Source organism: Taudactylus pleione, unplaced genomic scaffold, assembly GCF_031769625.1.
Source record: "Taudactylus pleione unplaced genomic scaffold, aTauple2 ptg000007l, whole genome shotgun sequence".
In the NCBI taxonomy this organism is placed as follows: Eukaryota; Metazoa; Chordata; class Amphibia; order Anura; family Myobatrachidae; genus Taudactylus; species Taudactylus pleione.
In genome coordinates, this window is record NW_028284410.1 from 13,355,580 (window position 1) to 13,380,438 (window position 24,859).

At 43.0% G+C, this 24,859-nt stretch overlaps 1 protein-coding gene across 1 annotated transcript in view; it reads right to left on the reverse strand.

Annotated features, from left to right (window-relative positions):
- Positions 1-24,859, reverse strand: part of EPHA10 (EPH receptor A10) — a 740,746-nt gene that overhangs the window by 62,761 nt on the left and 653,126 nt on the right. The gene's annotated exons all lie outside the window — the stretch shown is intronic.

A 24,859-nucleotide genomic window follows, 5' to 3' on the forward strand; every position in this document is an offset into this window, starting at 1 on the left:
GAATATAAAGGCGTATAAAGTATCTTAAGCAGCCCAGTAAAATGATATGCTTTATGCTCTTGCTAGTTGAAAAGGTATTATAGAGTTATAATATTATAGAGTATTATATATATAGTATTATAGAGAACACAGTGTTGTCCACATACTATATTGCTCATGTGGTTCGCTTTGGCAAAATTTCCTGTCTGAAAGTTGCACTGCACTGATGTTTCATATACAATAGTAACTGTCTCCACCTCGACCCCAACCCACGCTACACTGGAGGCAAGCATTGCAGTCTCACAGCCTCCCCCAAACAGTAAGTGAGACGCCGAATGAGAGGGAGCAAAATAGGCTGCTGCTTACCTGTGGTGATAGGGTTCAGCCCACTACTCCCAAAAGTTTGAATGTACTGCCCTCCCCATTCTGCTTAACACCCTCCCCCTCACCTCGGTAAGTCATATAAAAATGACACATTAGTGGATCGTGTACCATGGGCACCTGCATGTATGGTGTGTGGATGCCAGAGATTTGCTGGAAAATAAGTGGAATGCCAGCATTATAATAAGAAAGTGGCACATACATGGCAGTAGCTTTCTACTACAATGGGATACAGTTCTGTAAACAAATATAGCAGAAAACTCACAATGAAAAGATTACTTGCTGAGCCCCCTAAGCCGTCGTGGGGCTGGTTGCGATGTTGATCTGATCCTATGTCTTCGGACACAGGCATAGATCTGAGATGCTGGCTGCAGGCATCTTTTTTTCCTTCAGATGCCTCCTGCAGCTTTAGCATATACAGTGAGGTGCATAAATATTGGGACATTGACAGAGTTTTCATATTTTGGCCTCTATTCACCACCACAATGGCTTTCAAATGAAACAAACAAGATGTGCTTTAACTGCAGACTTTCAGATTTAGTTTGAGGGTAATTACATTCAAATCAGGTGAACGGTGTAGGATTTACAACGGTTTCTATATGTGCCTCCCACTTTTTAAGGGGCCAAAAGTAATTGGACTATCAACTCAAAAGCTATTTCATGGACAGGTGTGGGCTATTCCCTCGTTATTTCATTATCAATTAAGCAGGTAAAAGGTCTGGAGTTGATTCTAGGTGTGACATTTGCATTTGGAATCAATTGCTGTCAACTCTCAATATGAGATCCAAAGAGCTGTCACTATCAGTGAAGCAAGCCATCATTATGCTGAAAAATCAAAACAAACCCATCAGAGAGATAGCAAAAACATTAGGTGTGGCCAAATCAACTGTTTGGAACATTCTTAAAAAGAAAGAACGCACCGGAGAGCAAATGTCACACCTAGAATCAACTCCAGACCTTTTACCTGCTTAATTGATAATGAAATAACGAGGGAATAGCCCACACTTGTCCATGAAATAGCTTTTGAGTTGATAGTCCCATTACTTTTGGCTCCTTAAAAAGTGGGAGGCACATATAGAAACCGTTGTAATTCCTACACCGTTCACCTGATGTGGATGTATTTACCCTCAAATTAAATCTGAAAGTCTGCAGTTAAAGCACATATTGTGGTGGTGAATAGAGGCCAAAATATGAAAATTCTGTCAATGTCCCAATATTTATGCACCTGACTGTATATATGCACACATATGTGTATAGCGTACATCTCTGAATGAGCCACTATATTGCTATATAAAATAATGAAATAAGTGATACAGTATATAACGTGTTGCATGCAATGTATGCATCAGGAAATAAGTAGCTATAATATTGTTGATAACTCCTCTTAGGATACAGTTATTATGTACAGAGAAATATAATTGATGCATTTCGGAAGCTTAATAAGACAATAAATATAAGACTAATTTTTTTTTTGTAGATCCAGATGTTAAAAGTTTGCATCTTGAGGTTACATATACCCACCCAAGTATAATCAGAAACATAGATATAAAATGACAGTTATAAGTTATAACCAACATGCCAATTACTTAAGACCTCCCATGAAACATCCCTCTTCTCAGGCTTGGTGGCCTTAACATAGCTAATGAGTAGTTGTAGTGTCCTTATCATCACAATGATCTTTGAATCTATCACAGTTATGTGAAGCACTTACTCACACTGATGGGCAACATATAGCACCTTGCATGTTGATGTACAGTATATCTAAAACCTACTTTACCCTTTCTCCTTATAACCTCTATAGCCATATTTTTATGTTTTTACATGTTTACAAATTATTTACAACACACTATACAATATAATTTATTTATGTATTTTGACAAGATGCATTTTTAGACCATACCAGGGCTAAATAACACAGTAATTAGAATGCATAAATGGAAAATGTTGTATTGTAATAAAGTAAAAAAATTAATTAAATAATTAAGGTACATACACACACAACGATTTTGTTACCAATGATTTTATGAATGATTATCTGTCAGATTTTTTTAAAGTGTAATGAAACAATTTTTTGAACTACAAACGATTTTTGTAAATTTCCTTAGTGAAAATCGTTCAATTGATCAGTCAGAATGAACTACAAACGGGAACGCGCATGAACGATAATCGTTCATCATTATAACTCAGACACTGAACAATTTTTTCAACGATTGAACGATAACGACGTTGATAGTTAAATCGTTCAAAAAATCGTTACGTGTGTATGCACGAGAGTGGAAAGCTACAGTGGAGGTCGTATAAACATATTGAGAGAGATGTATCAAACCTTGAAGAGAGAGAAAGTGGAGAAGTTGCTAAAACCAACCAATCAGCTTCTTACTGATATTTATATAGCACAGTCTATGAAATGACAGGGGTACATTTACTAAAGCTTCTAATAATGAAAATTGATGGTGTTGCCCCTAGCAACAAATCTGATACTGTCTATCATTTTCTAGGATGCAATATACAGTAGAAATGATAGACTGAATCTGGTTGGTTGCAACACCACCATTTTTAGGGGGTCTATTCATCATTACATAATTATCACTAGTGATAATTATGTTTTAAACTTGCTGCAAGTTTAAACAAACTTTCAGAGGCATTAATCATGCCTCCTGCCTTACATTACACTTTTTCCCCAGCTGTGCCGATGATATTCGCCTATCAGTGCCCCTGCAGCCCGACTATGTGGCTGAATGTAGGACCCCGCTCAGTATCCCCTGCTTCCCTCTCACCCAATCCTCATCAGGAACCCCGCTCAGTGTCCCCTACTACCCACAGCGCTCTCTCCCATCCCTCAATTCAGGACTCCAAGCCAATGTCCGCTGTTGCCTGCTGCCCACTCTCCCATCTCTCTATGCAGTACTCCCAGTAAGTGTCCCCTACTGCCCACAGCCCTCTCTCCCATTTCTCTATGCAGTGCTCCCGGCCAGAATCCCCACTGTCTGCAGCCCTCTCTCCCATGCCTCTCTCCCAGACAGTGTCCCCCACTGGCCACTGCCCTTTCTCCCACGTCTCTATGCAGTGGCATCCCTACTGCTTCTGACACCTGGTTCGGGTATGGGTGAGTGGGCTTGTAGTATGCATGGCAGAGCCATGTGCCGGAAAAAGGGGAGTGGCCTCTTAGCTCTTACCCCCCTTCTTTTACTTAGGGGTCCTGGAGATGTGGCCTGCCCCCAGGGACCAGCCTGTTTGCAGTGCCAGCCCCCTTGGCGGCTGACATCTGGGTGCAGTCCACATGCCCTGCACCCCCTTTGTGATGCCACTGCCTCTATGCAGGACTCCCAGCCAGTGTCCCCTGCTGCCAACAGCCCTCTCTCCCATCCCTCAATGCAGTACTCTCGGCCAGTGTCCCCTGCTGCCCACAGCCCTCTCTCCCATGCCTCTCTCCCAGTCAGTGTCCCCACATCGCTCTCCTCCTAGCCTGCCAGTGTTTCTGGTTATGCATGCTGCGGGTAATAAGGATGGATGGGGGAAGGGATGGAGCAGTGGATACACAGCAAGGAGATCCCTCTGCTGCAAGCTTGAGAAGACTATTGGGGGTCTGTACGCCATCTCAAGATGGCATAGAGTAACACTCACAAGTTCCGAAAAAAATGCTTTTTCAGATCTTGATGAATGACATAATTTCTATGTACCATACTAAAGTATGGGGACTCTGGAAATTATTGGTGGACAATTGTAACCAGGAGAGATCTGTGATATCTCCTGCATAACAGAAATTATGAATGGCTCTGACACTTAGGGGCATATTCAATTAGCCGCGGGGTTGTCCCTGCGACTAATTGCCGTGACAGTCTTATTCAATTGCCAGGGATTCCTTGTGCGGGAATCCCCAAGACCCCACCCACGAGTCCCCGAGACCCCGCACGCGAGTCCCTGCAGTTGGACTTTACCTTGCAGCTCCTGGAGGTGCAAGGTAAAATCCTCGTTAATACAATCAAATCGGCCTCACGCGCGGGGGAAAAAACACATTGATTTACGTGGAATAAATGTGCTTACGCATGTGAGTCCCGTTTTTACGGCGTGGGGAAAAGGCTATTTAATTCAATAGCTTTTCCCCACGCCGTGGAGATTTAGGACAGCAATAAGTTACGGGGATAACCCCGCGGCTAGTTGAATATGCCCCTTAATTTCTACAAAAGTAGGTGAAAATCTTAATTTTCACCTGCGTTTGTAGAAATTAAGTGTTAATGAATAGACCCTTAGGAGCTTTAGTAAAGCTATCGCTTACTGTCATTTCATAGACTGTACTAGATAAATAACAGTGAGAAGCTGGTAACTTTATCTTTCTCCAAGGCTTGATACATCTCCCCCATATACTGAAGTGATGGTAGCACATACTTTGGTTTGGTTTACATACTGTATTATACATACTAAAAAAATTATGTGGATAAAGTAGAATTCTCTTATCAGGTATCCGGCCAGATAGTTGACATGGAGAAGGTCGACATTCAGAATGTTGTCATTTCGACAGGTTCTGAATCTTGACAGTCATGGACGTTAGGTTGACAACCAATATGTCGACATAGAATTGGGTTGAAATTGTTAAAATATCGACACATTCAGTATGTTGACATTAGACATGTCGACATCAGAATGTCAACCCTTATTTTTTTGTTGACTTCTAGGTTAAGGGTTAGGCTATGACATGTTGAATGTCGGTATACTGAATGTGTCAACATTTTCACCATGTTGACCTTCATTTATAACAACATATTGGTTGTCACCCTAACGTCCATGTTGACATTCTGACTGTCGTCATTCAGAACCTGTCGACATTCTGAATGTTGACTAGTCATACCACAAACCTACAATTATACACGTATGTGTAATAGCCTGCTACTTGCAGGTATCGGTGAGATCCCAGAGAATCTTGCCAATGTTTTAAAATGGCAATCATTTAAATGACTTACACTTATACTTATTTAACTTTTACTACCAGGGTCTAGATAGCCTACTGTGCGTTAAACCTACCATAAGGTAAAAAAATAAATAAATAAATATGTTTCTCAGAAGCTTTTAGATTTTGAAGACTTAATATCCACCTTAAATAACAAATGTCTTTCATCCTCAGGTTATTTACAAGTGACAGAAAAATGTGAAAACTTTGTTAGAAGGCGCTGAAATTGGAAAAGAAATATAATGTTCTGCCATACAAAATTTGATTTAGAAGCAAAACTGAAATGTTTAACATCTAGTGTACTTACTAATAATGTACTCCAGACTTTTAGATAATTGTATGCATTTTGATTTAACAAAAAGAAAAACTGCATCCACCACTGCCATACGCGCACGCAGGGGGGGTTTCTGTGTACCAGAAACCCCCCCTGACGGACCAAATTTGTTTTTCAGAGATGGAGATAGTGCTGTCTCCGTATCTGCACCTGCCTTGGTTCCACAGACAGAGAGCTCTATTGGCAGAGCTCTCTGCACGGCATACAGTTATTGTCGAATGGGATGCTACGCAGGCAGAGCAACTCCACTCACATGGGCTCCGGCGGTGACCCTCCTCAGTCCTCAGGAAGTATGCTGATGTTTATGTGTGTGTGTGTGTGTGTGTGTGAGTGTGTGTGTGTGTGTGTGTATGTATGCTGTATGTAAGTATCCTTGTGTGTGTGTGTATGTATGTATGTATGTATGTATGCTGTATGTATATGTATGTATGTATGTATGTATGTATGCTGTGTATAAGTATGCTTTGTGTGTGTGTATATATATCTGTATTAGGGGTGAGCGGGTTCGGATTTCTGAAATCCGAACCCCCCCGAGCCCCCCCGATCCGAGTCCAATCCGAGTCAGGCTCGACTTTTCCCGCCTGACTCGGATCTGAAATCGAGGCAAAACGTCATCATCCCGCCTTCCGAGTCTCGCGGGTTTTGGATCCTATATAAGGTACCCGCGTCGGCGCCATTTTCTCACTCGGCTGTGGACAGTGAAGAGGGAGGGTGGGAGTTAGGGCTGTGTAGTGTAGTGTAGTGCTGCTGTTGTCTACTACTTCAAAGTCCATAGGGGCTGGTTGTGTTGTGCTGTGCTGCTGTTGTTGTTAATAGGGGCTGTGTCCACTACTTCAAAGTCCATAGGGGCTGGCTGGACTGTGTTGTGCAGTCAGTTCTCCATAGGGGCTGTGTCCACTCCAAAGTCCTGTGCAGTGTCCCAGTCCTAAAGGGGTGCTGTAGTGTTGTCCAGGGGGTGCTCTGTCCATCAGGGGTGCTCCCCCCAAGTGCTAAAAAAATAATATATTTTCTGTGTTTGTGAATTGTGTGCGCAGTAGCCGCACGTGCATCAACAAAGTAGTGCCAAGTGTGCGCCTGTGTCATAAGTAAAGGGCCGGCTGGCTTGACCGTTAAGGGTGCTGTAACCCCCGAAAGTACACTCCAATCCAAACCAAAAAAAAATTATTTTCTGTGTTTGTGAATTGTGTGCGCAGTAGCCGCACGTGCATCAACAAAGTAGTGCCAAGCGTGCGCCTGTGTCATAAGTAAAGGGCCGGCTGGCTTGACCGTTAAGGGTACTGTAACCCCCGAAAGTACACTCCAGTCCAAACCAAAAAAAAAATTATTTTCTGTGTTTGTGAATTGTGTGCGCAGTAGCCGCACGTGCATCAACAAAGTAGTGCCAAGCGTGCGCCTGAGTCATAAGTAAAGGGCCGGCTGGCTTGACCGTTAAGGGTGCTGTAACCCCCGAAAGTACACTCCAGTCCAAACCAAAAAAAAAATTATTTTCTGTGTTTGTGAATTGTGTGCGCAGTAGCCGCACGTGCATCAACAAAGTAGTGCCAAGCGTGCGCCTGAGTCATAAGTAAAGGGCCGGCTGGCTTGACCGTTAAAGGGTGCTGTAACCCCCAAAGTACACTCCAGTCCAAACCAAAAAAAAAATTATTTTCTGTGTTTGTGAATTGTGTGCGCAGTAGCCGCACGTGCATCAACAAAGTAGTGCCAAGCGTGCGCCTGTGTCATAAGTAAAGGGCCAGCTGGCTTGACCGTTAAAGGGTGCTGTAACCCCCGAAAGTACACTCCAGTCCAAACCAAAAAAAAATTATTTTCTGTGTTTGTGAATTGTGTGCGCAGTAGCCGCACGTGCATCAACAAAGTAGTGCCAAGCGTGCGCCTGTGTCATAAGTAAAGGGCCGGCTGGCTTGACCGTTAAAGGGTGCTGTAACCCCCGAAAGTACACTCCAGTCCAAACCAAAAAAAAAATTATTTTCTGTGTTTGTGAATTGTGTGCGCAGTAGCCGCACGTGCATCAACAAAGTAGTGCCAAGCGTGTGCCTGTGTCATAAGTAAAGGGCCGGCTGGCTTGACCGTTAAGGGTGCTGTAACCCCCGAAAGTACACTCCAGTCCAAACCAAAAAAAAAATTATTTTCTGTGTTTGTGAATTGTGTGCGCAGTAGCCGCACGTGCATCAACAAAGTAGTGCCAAGCGTGCGCCTGTATCATAAGTAAAGGGCCGGCTGGCTTGACCGTTAAGGGTGCTGTAACCCCCGAAAGTACACTCCAGTCCAAACCAAAAAAAAAATTATTTTCTGTGTTTGTGAATTGTGTGCGCAGTAGCCGCACGTGCATCAACAAAGTAGTGCCAAGCGTGCGCCTGTGTCATAAGTAAAGGGCCGGCTGGCTTGACCGTTAAAGGGTGCTGTAACCCCCAAAGTACACTCCAGTCCAAACCAAAAACAAAATTATTTTCTGTGTTTGTGAATTGTGTGCGCATTAGCCGCACGTGCATCAACAAAGTAGTGCCAAGCGTGCGCCTGTGTCATAAGTAAAGGGCCGGCTGGCTTGACCGTTAAGGGTGCTGTAACCCCCGAAAGTACACTCCAGTCCAAACCAAAAAAAAAATTATTTTCTGTGTTTAGCCGCACGTATATATCAAATCGATATAACATAAATGGAGGACCAAACTTTCTCCGATAAAAATAAAATAGAGAAAGATCAAGAACCACTTCCTCCTAGTGCTGAAGCTGCTGCCACTAGTCATGACATAGACGATAACATGCCATCAACATCGTCTGCCAAGGCCGATGCCCAATGTCATAGTAGAGGGCACATACAATCCCAAATGGCAAAGTTCAGGAAAATGACCTTGAAAAAGACATTTAAATCAGCTGAAGAGAAACGTAAACTTGCCAATATGCCATTTACGACACGGAGTGGCAAGGAACGGCTAAGGTCGATCCCTAGTATGTTCATGACTAGTGGTTCAGCTTCACATGACGATGGAAGCCCTCCTCCCACTAAAAAAATCAAAAGAGTTAAGCTGGCAAAAGCACAGCGAAGAACTGTGCTTTCTAAGAAGATATCACAAATCCCCAAGGAGAGTCCAAGTGTGGTGGTGGTTGCGATGCCTGACCTTCCCAGCACTGGACGGGAAGAGGTGGCTCTTTCCACCATTTGCACGCCCCCTGCAAGTGCTGAAAGGAGCACCCACAGTCCACTTGCTGATATGCAAATTGAAGATGTCACTGTTGAAGTACAACAGGATGAGGATACTGGTGTAGCTGGCGCTGAGGAGGAAGTTGGCGAGGAGGATTCTGATGGTGATGTGGTTTGTTTAAATCAGGCTCCGGAGGAGACAGTTGTTGTCCGTGGGATGAAAAAGCCCATCACGGTCATGCCTGGGCAGAAGACCAAACATTCCACCTCTTTGGTCTGGCAATATTTCTATCCAAATCCGGACAACAACTGTCTTGCCATATGTACCATATGTAAAGGTGAAATAAGTAGGGGTAGGGACGTCAACCACCTAGGAACATCCTCCCTTATACGGCACCTGCAGCGCGTTCATAAAAAGTTACTGTCAAGTTCAGAAACTTTGGCTAAGACCGTAAGCAGTCCAGGGACACCTAAATCCCGTTGTCCTGTTGTATCCAAGCGCCTGCAAACCACACCGTCAACTCCCTCCTCGTCAATTTCCTCCTTAGTCAGGATCGGAAGTAGTCCTGCAGGCCATGTCACTGGCATGACTGACTCTCCTATCCGGGATTCCTCTGGAGGATCCTGCATTGCTACGCCTACTGCTGCCGCTGCTGCTGTTGCTGCTGCTGGGAGTCGTTCATCATCCCAGAGAGGAAGTAGGAACACCACTACTTTAACTAAACAATTGACCCTCCAACAGTCCTTAGCGAGGAGGATGAAGTACGACAGCAGTCATCCTGAAGCAAAACGTATAACTGAGGCCTTGACTGCTATGTTGGTGTTAGACGTGCGTCCGGTATCCGCCATTAGTGCAGTGGGATTTAGACAATTGATGGAGGTAGTGTGTCCCCGGTTCCAAATCCCGTCTAGATTCCACTTCACTAGGCAGGCGATACCGAGACTGTACAGAAACGTCAGAAAAAGTGTCCTCAGTGTCCTGAAAAATGCCGTTGTACACAATGTCCACTTAACCACGGACATGTGGACAAGTGGAACAGGGCAGACTAAGGACTATATGACTGTGACAGCCCACTGGGTAGATGTATCACCTTACGCAGCAACAGCAGCAGCGTCACCAGTAGCAGCATCTCAGAAACGCCAGCTCGTTACAAGGCAGGCTACGCTGTGTATCACCGGTTTCAGTAAGAGGCACACCGCCAACAACCTCTTAGAGAAACTGAGGGAAATCATCGCCCAGTGGCTTACCCCACTTAGACTCTCCTGGGGATTTGTGATATCTGACAACGCCACCAATATTGTGCGGGCATTACATCTGGGCAAATTCCAGCACGTCCCATGTTTTGCTCACACAATAAACTTGGTGGTGCAGAATTTTCTGAAAAGCGACAGGGGCGTGCAGGAGACGCTTTGGGTGGCCCGAAAAATTTCTGGCCACTTTCGCCATTCAGCGACTGCGTGCCGAAGACTGGAGCGCTAGCAAACACTCTTGAACCTGCCCCGCCATCACCTGAAGCAAGAGGTTGTGACGCGGTGGAACTCAACCCTCTATATGCTTCAGAGGATGGAGGAGCAGCAAAAGGCCATACAAGCCTATACATCCACCTATGACATAGGCAAAGGAGGGGGTATGCACTTGACTCAAGCGCAGTGGAGAATGATTTCCGTGTTGTGCAAGGTTCTCCAGCCCTTCGAACTTGCCACACGTGAAGTCAGTTCAGACACAGCCAGCTTGAGTCAGGTCATTCCCCTCATCAGGCTTTTGCAGAAGCAGCTGGAGAAAGTGAAGGAGGAGCTAAGACGGAGCGATTCCGCTCGGCATGTGGGACTTGTGGATGAAGCCCTTCATTCGCTTTGCCAGGATTCCAGGGTGGTCAATCTGTTGAAATCAGACCACTACATTTTGGCCACCGTGCTTGATCCTAGGTTTAAAGCCTATGTGGTGTCTCTCTTTCCGGCCGACACAAGCCTGCAGAGGTGCAAAGACCTGCTGGTGAACACACTGTCAGCTGAAGCGAAACGTGACACGTCAACGGCTCCTTCTTCATTTTCTCCCGCAACTGGGGCTGCCAGGAAAAAACTTAGGTATCCTAAGCAACCCGCTGGCGGTGATGCAGGGCAGGCAGGACCAAGTTTGGACATCTGGTCCGGACTGAAGGACCTGGCAACAATTTCTGACATGTCTACTGTCACTGCATATGATACTGTCACCATTGACAGAATGGTGGAGGATGACATCGGTGACAGCATCCAAGTAGGCATGTCAGACAGTCCATACCTGTACTGGCAGGAAAAAGAGGCAATTTGGAGGCCCCTGTACAAGCTGGCTCTATTTTACCTGAGTTGCCCCCCCTCCAGTGTGTACTCCGAAAGTGTTTAGTGCAGCCGGGAACCTTGTCAGCGAAAGGCGTAGGAGGTTGCTTCCACAGAATGTGGAGAAGATGATGTTCATCAAAATGAATTATCAGCTCTTCCAGGGAGACCAGCCTCCAGAAGGTACAGAGGGACCTGTGGTGGTGGATTCAAGTGGGGACGAGTTAACACTTTGTGAGGATGAGGATGTACACACTGAAGAGGGTGAGGAATCGGTGGATGAGGAGGATGAGGATGACATCTTGCCTCCGTAGACCCAGTTTGTGCAGGGACACATTAATTGCCAGCTTGTTTTGTGGGGGCCCAAACGAACCAATCATTTCAGCCACAGTTGTGTGGCAGACCCTGGCGCTGAAATGATTGATTTGTTAAAGTGTGCATGTCCTGTTTATACAACATAAGGGTGGGTGGGAGGGCCCAAGGACAATTCCATCTTGCACTTCTTTTTTTTCTTTGCATTATGTACAGTTTGGGGCCTAGTTTTTCTAACTGCCATCCTGTCTGCCACTGCAGTGTCACTCCTAGATGGGTCACGTGTTTGTGCCGCCCACTCGTGTCGCTTAGCATAGTCATCCAGCTACCTCGGTGCAACCTTTTGGACATAAAAACACTATTGTGAGGTGTGAGGTGTTCAGAATAGACTGGAAATGAGTGGAAATTAAGGTTATTGAGGTTAATAATAGCATAGGAGCAGAGAAACCAACAAATTCTGTGATTTTAGCTGTTTTTATGCTTTTTTAAAAAAAAATACAGATCCAAAACACAAAACCCAGAACCCAAAACACCGAAGGGTGGTTTTGGCAAAACCAATCCAGATCCAAAACACGAAGAAAGATCCAGATCCAAAACCAAAACACGAAAAGTGGCCAGTGCACACCACTTATCTGTATGTATATATGTATGCATGCTGTGTGTGTGTGTGTGTGTGTGTGTGTGTGTGTGTGTGTGTATGTATGTATGCTGTGTGTAAGTATGTATATATGTACGTATGGAACCCCCCTACCCCGTGTTAAAATCCTGCGTTTGCCACTGACTACAAAGACACACACACACACTCACATATATATATATATATATATCTCAGGGTTCATTGGGAAGCTTGCGTTCCACAATGGACTGGCACAAGGTACACAAATATATCATATTAATCCTCACTATTTTCACATAAATAGTACAAAAAGTTGAACAAAACAAACAAACAAAAATAACATAATATATGCCCACTCCCCTAATAAAGAAATGAAGAATGAAATAAACACTCAACAGTTCACGTTTACAAGTAGCACAACAGACCTTACCAAATTTAGGGCAAAATTTACTAAATGGTGGGTTCTAAACCCAGCGGTTTGGTGGCGGTTTGACAGCGGGTTCTAAATCCCGGGGGTTTGGCGGCAGTTTCTAAATAACAGCCCTGTTCTATTCTATTCTAAAAAAAATTTGATAGTGGTTTTGCAGTGGTTTTGTTGTTGTGTCATTGTGAATACTGAGTAGGAGAACTGAAGTTTATTGTCTTCATTTGCAGGTAGTTCATATTGTAGATCACCAACCCTGCTAATAACACTGATCACTCCTTCAACACAGCATCCAACATATTGTATTCTTTCTTAAATCATCATCGTGCAAATCATGGGGAAATAATATATATATTCTGTACTGGCGCCTAAATCCACAAAATATTTTATTTATATATATATATATATATATATATACACAGTATGTATGTATGTATATATATATATATATATATATATATATATATATGTGTATATGTGAGATGGTCCAGCTGGATTCTGGCTAGGTTTTAGGGGGGTTAGGGTCTTGGTCAGACCTCCCGTTGGTGTATGCTGGGCAGAACTTTGAACCAGGAAGCCTGTTCTGGGCCTTCCACTGGATGGATGTGGACAACATTGCGTAATAAGACTTAATATTTTGGAGATTTAAACCCAGGCAATGCCGGGTACTTCAGCTAATATATATATATATATATATATATATATATTTACATTTACTTTCTAGTAAAAGAAGTCGCTAGTTTACCAGGAACAACCATCACATAAAAATTTGGAGTAATCACCAGCTAATCACAAGTAAAGCGACACATTACAATGCTTTGATTGGTGGTGAAAAGGAGCCCCTACAAATTCCAAAAGTGATCAATTGTTGGCAGATAGTGTGCTAGTGATTCATTTTATGTATTACTTATTTTTGGATTTTTTAACTCTGCAGACTAAGGAGCATTTTAAAAAGCAGACTAGACTAGACTAGAGCAGATAAAGAAAGAAAATAAGGAAATTATATATATATATATATATATATATATATATATATATTGATATTTTGAATAAAGCATTAAACAAGGGCTTTAGAAGTCTTTTATTCATTATAACTTTTTTCTTCTTACAGGCAGATAGCAGATATTTGTTCTGTCATTGTGTGACAATTACCATCACTCAGACCACAGATGCTACTGTACTTATACATTAATTTAAATCGGGACACAAAACATAGTAATTTCATTTACAAAACACAATATGCATGAGCTGCATACTTTGATGTGCAGTGTCATTCTCTGAAAGTGGCAGAACAATGGTGGCACAAAAATGTATTAAAGGGAATTTCAATATTGCACGGTGGGAAACTCACTAGACTCAACGCAATGTGTTTCAAGTAGCAGAACACAGAAAGGATAATGAAATTGCCTGTTGGTAAAAGATTAAGTTTAAAATATCTATGCTGTGAATCTTTGGTACTGATGAGAGGACTGAGTATCTAAACAAAGTATTTGATTATTTTATGACAGTTTAACTACTAATTCACTTGCTGATTTAAAAATTGAAAATGTTTTTCCTGACTTTGGGTAATATTTAGTACAATCCACATTTTTAATGCAGATGTGATAAATATTTTTTGCGCAAATTCACATTGTGAAAATAAATATTTTGAAGAGAATTTACCAATAAGCTCTATCTACTACAGGCAAACACTATCTGCACATGGCTTTAGCTATCGGGGTCAAGCTCCGACCGGAATGCATCCGGATAAATCCATTTTAATTTTCACAAGAAGTTCTAGAGAAATAAAAATTATAAAAACTAGAGATTAGCGGGTCCGGTTCTCTGAGAACCGGACCCACCCGAACTTCCAGATCTAAGATGAGAACCGAGCCAGGCACGGGTTTTCCTGCATGACTCGGATCTCAAAATTATGCAAAATGTCATCCTCCCGCTGTCGGATTCTCTAAAGGTCCCCGCGATCGGCGCCATTTTCACTCCAGCTGTGGAGAGAGAATCTAGCAGACATAGTCAGTCACTCAGTGTGTGTGTGCTCAGTCAGGGTCTTGGCCTGAAGGCTGCTGCTGTGTTGTCTATAAAGGGGCTTAGGCTGCAGTATATAAAGGGGGGCTTCCTTCAGTGGGTGCTGCAGGTGCTGTGTCACTTGTCCTGTCAATTAACTGTGGCTGCTGCTGTGTTTTTGTCCTGTCCATCAGGCTAGGGCTGCAGTCCATAAAGGGGTGCTGTGTTGTCCAGGGGGGTGTTCTGTCAATTAGCGGTGTTCTTCCCTAGTTTTAAAAAAAAGTGATTTTTTTTTGTGTGTGTGTGTGTTATCAACTTAGCTGCACTATTATTGTATGGTGACACTGCCGCAGTTTATCGTCCACGTATTTGTGACTCTGCAGGTGGTTTGTCCGCACTCGGCAGGGGTGCTTTGTTGTCCATCAAAAAGGTGTGCTGTCTGTGTTGTTCATTAAGGCGCTGCTGCCTCATTCAGGGGTGGTCTTCCCCAGTGTGAAAAAAATAAAAGTGAAATTAAATTAATAAAATCAATATATCAATCCACAAAAAAAATGTAAAATATTTTTGTGTGTGTGTTAGCAACTTAGCTGCGCTATTATAGTTTGGTGACACTGCCGGCCAACCGCAGTTTATCACCCATGTATTGTGACACTATAGCGTAGCGCAGTGTGTTATTCTTATTCATAAATAATCTTGTGACACTAAAGGTGCATACACACATAAAAATTTTGTAACCAACGATTTTCTGTCAGATTTTCCCTTGAAAAAGTGAACAATTTTTTTAAGTGTAATGAAGATTTTTACAACGATGAATGAAAAATGTTCCTTCCCTTAATGAAAATCGTTATGTTATGTTGGACAGTCTGAAATGGACGATGAACTACAAACTACAAATGGGAGCGCGCTTGAACGATTATCGTTCATCGTTATAACTCAGAAGCAAAATTATTTTTTGAATGAATGAACAATAACGACGTCAGTAACGACAAATTGTTCAAATAATCGTTACATGTGTAAGTACCTTACGTGTTAGCACAGTGTGTTATTCTTATTCATAAATAATTAATCTTGTGACACTAAGTGGTAGCGCAGTGTGTTATTCTTATTCATAAATGATTAATCTTGTGGCACTAAGGGGCGTTTTCAATTGCCGGCGAAAAGTCACTGACTTTTCGCCTGCCGGACTTTCCACCTACATCAGGTGTTTTTGGAGAAAACACTTTCCATGCGCGCTTGCTTTTCGCCCTATTCAATTCCAAAGGTCGCGAAAACGGCACCTGGCGAAACTTGAACAGGCGGAAAGTCCTGTCAAAAATGGAGAAATCAGCCTGACACCCCCCAAAAGATGCACTGACATGGGGGTTCACAATGGGTACCCCCGAATAGCCCTGCTGAAGGTATTTTGGGTTTTTACATGGTTGCAATCGGTGCTATTTAGCGTTTTTACATTAGTGGTGATGAAAAGCATTTAGAAGTTCTTTTTCATTAAAATAACTATTCCCAGCAAATTTGGGGGGTTAGCATATTTAAAAGTTGCTAAAGTGAAGTTTTCAAAAACATGAAAAAATCTACCTGCCGCAAGCACCTGCAATCTTAAAAACACCTGGGGCATACTTGGGGACCCCCCTGGAGTCTATTTCACTAGTTTTTAAGTTTTTTCCCCATCTTTGTTTTTTTTCACCCCCAAAATGAAAGTACTTTTTTGGGGTGTTAAGTATTTTTGAAACATTTTTTGCCACAGTTTACCTTTGGGGGGCTGTCCAAAGGGTGCTGGGTGGTTTTCCCACATTTGCCCCCCAAAACCCCAGTTCAGCACTTTATTCCGCCTGCTATTCATAGGCGAAACTTTTTCGCTGGGTCCATTGCATTGACTTTCCACCTAGGCGAAAAGTATTTTGAATTGAATACGGGGATGAGTTGAAACCAGCGAAAATGACGTCATAGGCGAAAAATTATTGCAGAAATTGACTTCTCGCTTCTAATTAAATACGGCCCTAAGTGGTAGCGCAATGTGTTATTCTTATTCATAAATAATTAATCTTGTGACACTAAAGGCCATATTCAATGAGAAGTGAAAAGTCGATTTCGGCGATGCTTTTTCACTGGTTTCAACTTCTCCCCGTATTCAATTCCAAATACTTTTCGCCTAGGCGGAAAGTCAATGCAATGGACCAAGCAAAAAAGTTTTGCCTGTGAAAAGCAGGCGGAAAAAAGTGTAGAATTGGGATTTTGGGGTACAAACATGGGAAAATCACTCAGCACCCTTTTGACAGCCCCCCAAAGGTAAACTGTGTAAAAAAAATGTTTTAAAATACTTAAGAACACCCCAACAAAGTACTTTCATTTTGGGGGTGAAAAAGCGAAATAGACTCCAGGAGGCTCCCCAAGTATGTCCCAGGTGTTTTTAAGATTGCAGGTGCTTGCGGAAGGTGGAGTTTACACGTTTTTTGAAAACTTCACTATAGGAACTTTTGAATATGCTAACCCCCATTTTCAGGTACCCCAAATTTGCTGGGATTAGTTATTTTTACGAAAAAGAACTTCTATATGCTATTCTTCCCCACTAATGTAAAAACACTAAATAGCACTGATTGAGACCATTTAAAAAACCCAAATACGTTCAGCAGGGCTATTCGGGGGTACCCCTTGTTAACCCCCATGTCAGTGCATCTTTTGGGGGGGTGTCAGGCTGTTTTCCCCATTTTTGACAGGACTTTCCACCTGTTCAAGTTTCACTGGGTGCCGTATTTGCGATCTTTGGAATTGAATAAGGCGAAAAGCGGGTGCGCGCACACGGAAAGTGTTTACTCCAAAAACACGCGATGTAGGCGGGAAGTCCGGCTGGTGAAAAGTCCAGGACTTTTCGGTGGCAATTGATTATGGGCCTACGTGGTAGCGCAGTGTGTTATTCTTATTCATAAATAATCTTGTGACACTGTAGGTCATTGATACCACAGTGTAATATTTAAAATTGGTACAAATTGATGTGTGTGCTGTACCCCACTTCATTCATGTTTGCTGTTATGGAGAACAATCAGTTGAGACTTGAGAGGAGAGTAGGAACCACATACTAGTGCTGGAGCTGCTGCTAGTGCCACCAGTCAAGATGATACTAGTCCATCTATATCATCTACTAAAGCCGATGCCCAAGGGCTTAAGTCAGGGCATCTAAAATCAAGAACCAATCTTTTACAGTGCTAAAGAAGAAAACATCAAAGCGAAAGTTAGCTGCAGAAAGACATAAAATTGGCAATATGCCAGTTTCATCACATGAAGTGGCAAGGAAAGGTTAAGCCTTTATTTATGACTGGTAGTTCTGCCTCTTATGATGATGTAAAGAAAAGTGAACATGCTGACATAGAAATTGAGGATGCCTCTGTGGAAGTGCACCAGGATGAGCAGGATATTTGTGTAGCTGACGCTAATGAGGATGTTGATGAAGAGGATGCTGATGAGGATGTTGATGATGTTGTTGATGAGGATGTTGTTTGTGTAAATTAAGCACCAGTGGATGAAGCAGTTGTTGCCCATGATAAGGAAAAGCCCATTGTCATGCCTGGGCACTAAACAAAAAAACTGGTTGTGTTGACTCATCTGCATCACCAGTGTTTTTTTGGGGGGAAAGTTTAGTTTTTTCTCGACAGATGCACTTGCTGGAGAAACTGAAGGAGAAGCCACCGCTGCATCATGCGCCACTTGAGCTGACAATTTGCTTACCAACAGTTCTTTGCATCTCTTCAGATCTGTGCCCATTGGGAAGAAAGACATCTTCTGGGATGAAAATCCACTCCCAGCAGCAGCAGGCATAGTGCTCAAGGATTCTCAAGAAAGACTCAAAGTAAGACTTAAACCTTGAATCATAAAGCTTGCATTTGCTCTGTTTGGCTTGTACATATATCTGTGGTTAAGTGGACAGTGGGTACAACAGCATTTTGGGAGCCACAAATTAACATTTTTGTAATGTCCCTGTAAAGGTTGGGAAATGCTTTTCTAGTGAAGTGGAATCTTTGCGAAGGATTGTTTAACAGTCAGTTGTTATTGAAAGCACTTTTAGTAGTCTTCCTCGTCCCCTTCTGGGATGAAAATCCACTCCCAACAGCAGCAGGCATAGCACTCAAGGATTCTTCTGGGGCAAGGACTGATGTGAATGAGTAAAGTATTTTTTGTCAAACTATATGCACGGTATCATCAAAGGACTGGCACACTCCAATTCAGAATTCAGAAGGTATAGCATTTTTCATTGTTGATTCTGCCAGGATTTTGCCTGGGAACAACACCCACTTGGGTAAGAACTAAGGCCCTGATTCAGAGCCGGACGCTCTGACCAGAGCGCTCGCTCTGAACCAGGGCCCACCTCCATTAATATGGAGCGTCCTCCTGGACGCTCGTATAGCTGTGGGTCACCACCCACAGCATATACGAGCGTGCAAAATGATGGTCGCGATGGTCTTGACCATCACGACCATCGGAACTGCGAGTAAAAGCCTGCGGTTGAGTTTCTCAACCGCAAGGCCAGGAGTGATTTTGGCTCTATCAGAGCCAAAATCACTCCCACTGACATCACTAGTGAACCCACATGAACTTTGTCTACAAAAGCTAAATGAAAATCAAACTGAAAACTGGAAAACAGAAACTGAGCATCCAAACAGTTTGGTTGCCATGCCAACCACTTAGTCATGGCCTCCAAACAAATGGGACAGGGTGACTTTTTTAGGACTTTTAGAGCTGACTGGCTTGCCAGACTGATGCTGATTACCGATACAAATGCAATTGAACATGGGGTGAGTACCACAGCATTGCAGACAGAAAACAACACATCTGTTCCTGTGGGCAGAATGCATTATTATTAAATTTAAAATATTTGCTTTTACATGATGACTAGGCTGGAATGTTTGCTGGACCAGGAAACTGACAAGAAGGAGGAACCTATGATCCATGCATGAAGGTCGCATGACCTTAAGAAACACCTTTACTACCTTACACCCAAAATCCATTATCGCAATACCATCCTATTTCCAATGAAACTTGTACACCCCTCAAGCCATTGCTTTTGAGCTGTGTATCAAATGAAGGAATCTGATGATATTCAGATATTCATCAGGGAGACACTCTAAATATCAGGAAAAAATATATAAAATCAATCCAACCAATTCCCATAGTACTTCAAAGCTTCAACCCCATACTGTACTTGGACCTATCCATCCTGAAGTCCTTCTTGGCTTGCTCTGTAAGGACAAATACATCAAAGGAAGATTCCTTCCGAATCTTAAAGTGACAACTCAGTCTTAATCCATGTAACGGGTGGAGTATGGGATCCTGGCAGTCGGGATGCTGGTATACAGAATACTGACAGTTGTCAGCAGTCAGGATTCTGTAGCTGGGATTCTGACTGCCGACATCTTGACCGCTGGGATGCCGACTACATCCCCACTTAACATAGCAATGTTGTCACATTGGACCACACCAGAAAAAAAGCTACTGTGAGCTCTCAAGAGGACATCTCATCAGTTGCAAGCACGTGAAAAATTAGAACACGATCAGGGGCCAAAGTCAATGACTGGGGAAAAATAGATTGATGGTGTAGTGGCAATAGCAACTGGCACAAAGGAACCTGAAAGTGTATTTGAAATTTAAAGAACTGCTCCAGCAAAGCAGCAGTTGAAAATCTGACTGAAGCCTGGCTAACTTGTGATGCACATGACACAGAACCTGAAGCTAGCACTGACATAAATGGGACAAAAGCAGAAGCAATGGATATTATGGCCATCAATGCACATGATATAATGTGCAGGCAACACAGCCACAGCAGAAGTGGTGCTAGCTGCTGAAGTTCCAGCAGTGTAGCGAGCTGCAGAAACCTGAATTGCCCCACTGTCACATCTAATGCACCGATGCGATGCAGTACAGTATGTTGTACAGGGCCTGAAGCAGGAGTTGCAGAGGACCCAACAGAAGCTCCTGTCACAGTAACAGACATTGGCATCTGGCCTCAGCCAGACTGCTGTGCAGTGGTAATAGCTGCAGGCCGGGCATCACAGATGCACCAGACACTGTAACAGGGGGCCCCTGCCATGGTCTGATTGGCACCAGTTGCAGCTGGGGAGGGTGTTGGCACAAGCTGCATACTGTACATACCGCAGCAGAAACTCCTGCAATCTCATAAAGGAAGCATTCATGGGGTGGTAATGACCATGCTGGGAGAGAGCATCACAGCAGTGGCAAACAATAATCAAAACAATATAAAGGAAAAAAAGGATGGATAAAAGTGCCAAGAAGTGCAAAGTGAAAAAAGTCAGGGAATAGAACAAGAAAGGAGTGAAGAAAAGAAAACAGAAAGAAATACAGCACCAGTAAATTATATTTTAGGAAGACAATAATCTATTTACTTGGCTTTCCTAAAGACAGCAAACAAAGAGGCTTTGGTCCAGAAACCAAATCATTATAGGCATAGACACAAAACACACCCTCTACACCTAGAAGTTCAACTGACAGCATGTGATGAGCACCCAAGCCAGCTCCCAGCCTAGAAGTTTAAATCAACTTATTCTCATGTCTATCATATAGTACAGTTCTTCAAAAAGTGTATTTACTGTACTGTAGTTTAGCATGTAAAGCTGCCCATTTAACAAGATGCATTCACCAAGGCAAGGGTAACATATAAGTCTGATTTAATCCTGGAGAAAACAGTATTATGTTATACAGTATAGACATGATTTATACCAGGAGGCCACTGAGGGAGGTTTCGGTGGCAACAACTGTGTATTGGAGTCGTATGCCCGCACCGTCAGCCAGCCGCACACAGACCTTGAGAGACACAGTGCCCACTGCCATCATTCTAATGTAGCACCAACTGTGAGCTAATCGGAGCTCGTTGACCAGCAACCAATCAGCAGCTTCTGCTGGTGTGCAAGCTCGATTGACTCACAACCAGCGGCACATTAGAATGATGGTGTGTGGCATACTGTGTAAGGGGCATTACTGTGTGCGACACATTGTGAAAGGGGCATCACTATGTGTGGCATACTGTGTAAGGGGCATTACTCTGTGTGGCATAATGTGTAATTCACATTACTGTATGGAGAGGGGGGGAGGGGGCGGGGCAAATTACTGCCTTGCCTCGGGTGACAAAAAATCCTAGTTTTGGCCCTGTAATAATATTACAGTGTGCCAGGCTTTATTATCAAGCAGTTTAATGTGGGTTCCTAGTGCACCATTTTAAATATATGTATATCAGTGTTCTCCCCATGCTTAATGTCTCAGACAGTCCACCCGGCAAAATTCCCTTGCCATCCAGCAGTTTGATGAGGGTGTAAGTCACTCTGCACTGATGTTTCATGTAAAAATGTCAGTGACACTTATTAGCCATATCTGGCAACGTTCGTCTGAAAGTAAAGGAAAGCAGTTGCCAGCGGAAATTGTTGCCGGTGAACAGTCAAGAAAATAGACTACCTGTGTCCACTCTCTGCGTTTCAGTGGTCACATGTTATGTGTTACTGGATCTTCTATGTAGCCAGCAAGTGGGGGAGTGTCTGGGCAGAGCTGCCATCTGTGTCCAGTCAGCAACTGGGGCTGGCTATCTGTGTGAGAAAGCAAGTGTGCAGTATTTGGTCAGCTCTTGTATTTGTGTCCAAAAAGCAAGTGGGTAGCATCTGGGCCGCTCTAAAAGTATTTTCCACTCCAAAACAAATTAAAACCTGTTTAAGAAATTGTATGAAGCAAAGCATACTATATAATCTGAATCTGATTTCACTAGGGACGAGATCCTACAGACATTGTTTATGAAAAAACTACAGACAACTGGGCCTCTAAGAAGAAAAGAAGAATTAAAATATAAAAGGGTTAATCTTGAGTTTAAATTAATATGAGATCAGAATTTCAACATTTCATTATTATCATGTTCCTGTATATGGGAGCTTTACATGCTAGACATGTCCCAAAAGAGGCTCAGCCATGCCCCCAACATGCTGTGATCAGACCCCTCCAGGGGGAACCCCCAGAAGTTGATGTACTGGGGCCCAAGATATCTCTTGGCAACCCTGGCCACTTTCACTCACTAATAACATCACAAAACAGCATTTGCATAGAATAGACACATATTCATATTTAAGTGACTCTTACAGTTTTTATTACCAGAAATGAAAATAGAGAAAATTTTAACATTTAGGCCCTTCTTGCTGGAATTTGAATATGCAGATTTTGCAATGCACTCTGGCCCTGAATCAGGGCGGGCGCTGTTTTTTTTAGTTGCGGCCTCCTGGCCGCTCGCATAGCTGTGGGTTACCACCCACAGCTTATGCGAGCGGTCAGGTGGTCAAGACCATTGCGACCATCGGGCTTGCGATGAGACCCTTGTGGTAGTGTCTCGTTGCCGCAAGCCCCAGTGGACTTCCTACTCTAATAGAGCAAGAAGTCCACCTACTGACATCACGAGTGATGTCAGTAGGGCCGCCCACAAACGGTAGGCGTTCCTATAGGAACGCCTCCGTTTGCCTAGCCACCCCCCCGCCCCGCCTTCCAAACGGGGCGAGCTGTCGATCAACATCGACAGCCACCCCTTTTGTTTGCGAGCACTGTAGCGAGTGCTTTGTGTGCTTGCTCCGGTGCTCGCGCACTCCGTGCGTGCACACTGCCTAACAATCAACCCACTTGCGAGCGGGTCTGAAACAGGCCCTCTGCATGATACAGAATTTTTGTACTTCGACATATCCTAAACTATGTTTTGCTTATCCTTACACTTTGTCACTTCTACAAGCTTTAATCAGTTAAAGTCTTCAAATCTCACTATATGTCATTAAAAAAAATCCATAACCTTACTATGAACTTATCTATAAAAAACAAGAACCCAGAAGCCTGAAGTACCGAGCTTGAAGTTTAGGCGTGCGCAAGTGATTAAAGCTTCAGGGTTGTAAGAATGGAATTAATTTGCTTTAAAGTTTTCAGCGGCAAAGTGGATGAAAATCAATAAATCATTTAGTAACTTAGCATATTTCCAGACAGTTTTTTGCAAAGCCTCTCAGAACAGATGTTAGTGGTGCCTCACAGAGAGATCAGCAACATCCTTTAATGCCATCCTAGCTGCAGGTAAATGAGAATATAAACTGAAAAAAGACAGCAAATTGTCTACACTACTGAACATCAGACATCTTTAGAACTGAATCACCTTCTTCAAGGAGAGTTATGTATTCAGCTCTGGAGTGGCGTACCGAGAGATTTGATTTATTTATTCAGACTGGCCTTTCTTCAAACAATTGCTGCAGACCTTTTGGTCAGTGTGGGTTATGAAGCTCCTGACATGACACATAAGAAAGATCTCAGTTGAAAGTATTGATAAACCTCCAGTGAAAAATTACGTATCTTTTTATTGTTAGCCTTTTTTCCAAGCTGCTAACATATGTGTTGTGTCTGTTCAAAAATTCTTACCAAGTTGGCCGACAACTGAGAAGTATTTGATGTCTTTAAAATGGTCATTGGGGATGATAAAAATCAGATCAAAATGGAATAGGATATATCCTGAATTCTGGAATATACTGCATTGTGACAATGTATACTTACAGGTAAAATGGATCTCTTGAAATTAAATTATTCAGCATCACACTAATTAGATCTGATCAATTTGGCAGGAAAATGTGTGGTCTAATGAAATAGTTTCTCTGATGGTACTAGTTAGACAGCTTGCAGGGATCACCTTTCATGGCAGATCTTTTCCTGGACCGCTGCTGTCCGTATTATTGAGGTACTGTAGTATAATTATTTTAAAATACAATGTTTTTGGGAACTTCATAGGAGAGAAAAGAAAGTATTGAGTTTATAGCAAATTATTAAATCTAATAAATCTAATACCCATTTCATAGATAAGCCAGGGCTCCGACTCTGCTCCAACCCAGGGTTTTTGAACATGGCTTTAACCCGTGTCACAGCTTGGAAACCCCCTTTCACACTACTCCTTGGACCTGGGTTATTCCCGGGTCGACTTCTTTCACACTTAACTGATGATTTTTCCAGTAAAACCAGTCAGAAATTGCTGGGTTCACAGGAAAGCAGGGTTAGTCAGAGGAGATCCATTATGCACATGTAGAGAACAAATTTCCTCTTCAAAAACACAGCTGAAGCACAGCGTTCGCATCCCATAGTACCATGTCAATAAGTGGTTAAGCCACGTCTGCCCTTGCAATCAGTCTGAGTTATTTAAAGTGGATGTTTTTTTGGCTCACAAAAATGAGGTCATGTCAAGTGGGTGGTGACTAGGGTTCTAGGTGGTGGGCGGAGACTGCATTGCTTTAATCATGGTCCATGAAGTACTACTTTGTAGCTCGGAGTGCATGAGGTATTGCATTTTTTTGTTGTTTCACACAGCAAATAAGAGCTTGATGTATCTGCTTACACTGTGCTACTTTGCACAGTGTTATTTCAGGAGGAGA